Source organism: Pterocles gutturalis, unplaced genomic scaffold (assembly GCF_000699245.1).
Source record: "Pterocles gutturalis isolate BGI_N339 unplaced genomic scaffold, ASM69924v1 scaffold7082, whole genome shotgun sequence".
In the NCBI taxonomy this organism is placed as follows: domain Eukaryota; kingdom Metazoa; phylum Chordata; class Aves; order Pterocliformes; family Pteroclidae; genus Pterocles; species Pterocles gutturalis.
Genome location: NW_010112614.1, coordinates 61,301 through 66,804, shown reverse-complemented (window position 1 = coordinate 66,804; position 5,504 = coordinate 61,301).

Here is a 5,504-nt window from a genome sequence, read left to right as displayed (position 1 = left end):
GTCTACCTCAGCAATACAGTACTTCTGTGCAAAATAAAGACAATGGATCTGGCTAATAGAGGGAATTATTGTATCTGTCATTCAGACAAGGAGAATGATCTAGAAGCAAATGTCTTGCTTCCCTTTCCACTGTATGGATTCACAAGCAAGACAAATTCTGCCACTTACAAGTTTAGGCATAATTTTTTTTTCCTGAAATCTGATTCAGATTAGAAAATAAAAGTCAAATCACTATTATACATCTCCAGAAGTCAAATGGATTTCTAACATCACTCTGTGTGTAGCTGTCTCTCCCTGCCCATAAAATAGCATCCTTTATATGCATTTTTGAAGTTCACTTTAGAAAAAAAAAAAAGAGTGGTGCAATTAAATGAATATTCAACTTTCTCATAGCTACCCCTAAATTTTTTATCTTTAAATAATCCATATCCTCAATTTTATTTACACTATAAACCGTTCCTATATTTTTATGGTATGTTTGCTTTAAAAGGGGTTGTTGGCTTTAATAGCCCAGTTATTATCTTTGTAAACTAACATTCCGCATTCCTCCTAACTAAATCCTAGCAAATCATCTGTGCTTGCATTTGGAACATACATTCCACCACTGAAAATAAAATTTAAGCCAAATAAATGCTCTGTTCAAATTAATATACATAAAATGAATAGCTGAACATAGATCAACTTTGATGGATTTAACAGTAGGTTTGTTAGTGGCAGGAGGGTCATGATACGTAATACACCCAAGAGAATGGAACTAAATAAATTTAATTTCCTGTAACCCCTACTATTTGGTATTACAATTTTTAATGCTAGAACACTGTATCTCTTCACAAAAAAAAAATAACTGCTTGTGTTTTTATAAAATATATCAGTAGCGATATGGATCAGTATAAAGGTACAGGTTACACACACATAGGTGAGTCAGTAGGTAAGCAAAGGAGGGAGGACCCCAACAGTGGCAGATCTGCAGCTGAAGGAAGTCTGTAAGACATAGGTACTGGCCCAGTACAAGACCAGTTTAAATGATGGGAGAGCCTTGGCTGAAGAATAGGAACAATAACTTGAAAGAAGGTAGAATCTCATTCAATTTTTAATCGAAACACATCAAAATAAATATATTTTCTCATCTTTGCCCTTCCAGCCTATCTTTTCAAAGCACCTTATCTCTGCCAAAGCCATAATTTCTCAGATAAGATGGTTGTGTGCACAGCACAAGACCCAAAGTTACATAGAATCAAATATGGTATAGAGTAGCATCAGTCCTCGAGCAATAACCACTCGCTGAATGGCATTTAGTAACTCAAATAAGGAGTTCTGGCTTTTAGCTGTAATTTTAATTCTTCAGCTTAAAAAAACCCATGTTATTTCAATAGTTCCATTTTCCCCTTTTTAACTGGTCCACTGTTAGCCATGTTACAAGCGACGGTTTCTAGCAGTTAGCCCTGTTCCTCCCCTGCTAGAGCCTGCATAAACCTTCAGTCTTCTCTATGGCCTGGATGCACTCTGTACTTCTCTTTCCCCATTCACTGGCCTTTCCATTCCTCACAGGACACCTACATGGTCTTTTGGCTGCTGGCTTGACCTGTGATTAAAAGGTGATGGTAAGTAACCGCTTCTTGTTGCTGTTGAATACATTCTTGAGTCCATTCTCTGCATACTGGGAAGTGGGACTTGGCAGAGGGTGTCCTATCTGAGCCCTTCACTGAAGGGGGAAGGAGACAAGAAAGAGAGAGGGAATATTTACAGCTATAAAAACCCCCTACACATTAAAAAACAAACAAACAAAAAAAAAAACCACAAACCACAAAAGACTAAGACACTCTACTTTTTAGACACACGATAAGCTATTCTTAAGTTCTTTGGCCAAGGCTTGTTAAAAGCAGAACATCCTAAATGCTCTAAAAATTGTATGAGAAGGTGGAGGTATTTCCTTAGGGAATGAGCCTTTAGTCAAGTGTAACAACTGAAGCGTACTGTCCACCAAGGGTCAAGACAAAAATTCCCAGTGTTAGAGGCACCCTGCGTGCAAAGCTGTTAGCTGCAGTATCTGCAACACACCCTGCCACTGGCCGAGCTGCCCGAGAGCTGGTGGTGCCTCGCCTGGTCTTCTGCTGCTCCCCAGTGGAGCAGGGAACTCCCGTGGGTCCTGTGTCTCCTATGTCCATTCCCTGCAGATATTCTGGAGACCTCAGGACTTCTCAGGCAGCCATAAGCAGTTGGTTCAGCACTTAAATCCTGCTCTTTGTGTCTGTGCTAGAGAAGCCCTATGGAACTGTGAGCCCTGGCTGAAAATAGAGCAGTGAACACTAAATTAAAGTAAAATTTAGTAATAGGACCCAAACGTTAACATGCTGTATTTATCTCAAACTTATTAACATTCCTATGAGTGTCTGAAACACTGATACATGGGATTGTGCTGCTACAATAGGCTTCCCTGAGGAGTAACTAGGACTGTAGCTGTACTACAGGGTACTGCACAGTATAGGGTTAAATGGTGCTGTCTGTAATCTGCACAGCGTGCACATTATGAGTGTAAAGGAGGGACCTCATTTGAGAAACCTGAAGTCTGCACTGAAACACTGAAAAAGTTTGTACTACTAGTGAAAAAGAGTAAAGCGTCCCTTTTTCCAGTTGCAAGTGACTTGGTCATATGATTGATGTAGAAAACTTAACACCTCTGCCAGAACAAAAAAAAAAAAAAAAAAAAAAAAAAAAAAAAAAAGAAGAAAAAAAATAAAAGAAAGAAGCTGTGTCTAAAGTAACTCTACCTACCCGTGTTACAGGAGTGCAGCCTCACCTGAGCACAGAAGGCAGTCACAGTGTAAAATGACAAAATGCAAGGCCATTCACCGCCTGTCAAAAATGGTTAGCAGAGGCAACAATGATGCTAACCCATGTAGGTCCCTCCCTATGCTAAGAGGGAAAGCTAGTATTCCTTCCTATGCAGCACAAGAAAATCCAGATGACCTGAACTGTTGACAGTAGTGACGAGAAAGGTCCATCAAAACAGTTAAAATGAAAATAGTCATTGCCAATACATGGCAGGAAAGTGGATGCAACTTTGCAAAAGAGAAATATACTCTCTGCAACAGTCATGCATACCTGAGATACTCAAAAAGGAGCCCTCCAAGTTCAACAGCTGGTTATTCTGCAGCACAAGTAGGTCAAGCACACCTACATCAGTTTGTCACAAGGTGCAGTGATGGTGACTGCATTCCTCCTCTGGAAACTGCTCTGTGCTTAACCTGTAGTTAGAGTTGGGTTCCCTTTGACAATCTAACCTCCGCTGCCCTTCCTGCAAGTTGAGCTGATTAACTTTTCCCCTGCCCTTGGCAGACATGTAAAACATTTGATCAGCACCCATTTTATAACAACTTTTTTTTTTTTTAAACATAGCTAGAGACCGTTATCATGTCCCTACTCAGAGTTCTTGTTTCTAGACTAAACAAATCCAATTCTTTTAACTTCTCCTCATAGGTCATGTTTGCAAAACCTCTAATCATTCTTGCTGATCTCCTCTGGATTCTCTTCAATGTGCCTCCATCTTTCTTAATGTCACCAACTTCAGCAGAAGTTTTGCAGCTTGGAGAATCGTTTCTTGCTGCAGAAGTCACCTGACACCCTGACCTTTAGCTCAACAATGAGAAATAGCGTACAAGCTTCCGTAAAGAAAATGGTATTACATATATACTGTCATGCGTACTTAGTGTCATGCCACCTGCTTGCCACATCAACCGACTACTCTGCCATAACAGCAACAAAGCAACAACAAACAATAAAAAAGCTGCTTCTTTTGTGAGCTGTTGTATAGACAGTCTATTGTATAACTTAAAAATACAAGAAAGCATGGCTGAGCTGTTTTAAAATTCTATTAAAAACTTTTTTTCTCTCCACATCTCAAAAAAGCAAAGGAATTTCAAGAGGACAAAACAGACCAACAGAAAACCATGGGAAAAAAAAAAAAATCTGTGTACTCACTGTTAAATAGATGTTAGCCAAAATTACAGGGGAGTGAGTAAAATAGCTTATAATTAAAAGAAAGAAAATAGTGCATCAAGCCTTTCTCTCCGGCTGAATGTTACGACGAGCTTAAGACTTCTTTGACAGGTCTGTGAGCCAAACTTCTCACAGGCAGCAACTCACAGGACTTGCATTCTTCACTGAAAACTCTGAAGTCCAACAAGCAGCACTTTTTATGAGAGCACACTGCTGCAGGGAAACCTGGAAGCTGGTGACATTACACACATCCCCTACTCACCACACAGGAGCTACTGATGTTCTCCAAACCCCCTCTCAGCTCCTATTTTACTCAGTAAGCACCTAAATTTTGGGCATCTGGGGATTGCCAAGCTCCCTGGCTGCTGATGGCCTGCAGGTGAGATGCAGTGGGCTGAGCTCTGGAGCAACCCAGCAGGCAGAAGGCAGGGGGGCTTGTGGGGTCTGGTCCAGGTTGTGCTGGGGGACACCCTCTACCCGGGTTCAGAAAGAAAACGTGCTGAGAGCCAGGGAGTAGCTCAGCCCACTAGAAAGCCTTCTCGAGAACAGGACAAAGTACGAACGGAAGGGAGAGTTCTGGCTGCTGGCTGCAAGCTGGGATGCTGTGGTCTCCTGCTGCAGGAGAGCACTTGTAGCTGCGGTGTTGAGCAGGCAGCACCTATCCAGGCTCTGTTAGCCAAGGGTGGTATCACAGATGTTTCAGCTACTCTACAGAGTATTTCATTTCTAGGTACTTGGTTATGTTGCTGCATGTCTGACCAGCTTCAAAAAATCCCGACTGCACCACCAGACCTTCCGGATGCCCAGCAGAGTGTGTCCACCCAGGGAACAGCCTTGGGGAGCAGAGGGGACCAGCAGGTCAGAAACCCCAGGCGTCTGGTGCTGGGTGTCTCTGATGGGTACGTGGCATTTATCATCCCCCAAACAGCAACCTCTGAGAAGAGAGGTCTGAAGAGGGTTGCAGGAAAACCCAGCAAATGGCCTACAGCAAGGGTTCTGGAGGAGGGCAAGGAGGAAATGTGTTTGCAGAGCACACTGCTGACACAGAGAGGAGCACGGCAAGCTCTGGGCTGTGTCCAGCAGAAGAGGAGTTAAGGCAGCTTTCAGAGTGCAGGAACAAGGCAAAGAGGCACTATTACATGTGCCCAGAGTGTTTCTGTGGGATCAGAACTGTTTACAATATAATGTGCCTGCGCCTGTGGGGTGGTGTGGATGTGCCTGCTGTTCAGTGCTTCCTGAGAAGCTGCTAATACACCCTAGCTGATGAGACTGCTGTTTTGATCTCTCCCTCCTTGTGACCTCTTCTAGCAACTTTAATAAAAGCCCTATTAAGGAAGGAAAGCACAAGTGGGTGCATTGTGCTTCTTCAATACCTAATTTATATTTTTAACATTAAATACTCAAACACATGCCCTGAATTTGAATTTGCTGCTTTTTTTTTTTAATCTAATGTTTCTTGCTGCAGACTTACATACATTTTTTCATCACTTTTTTTTTTTTTTTTGGGG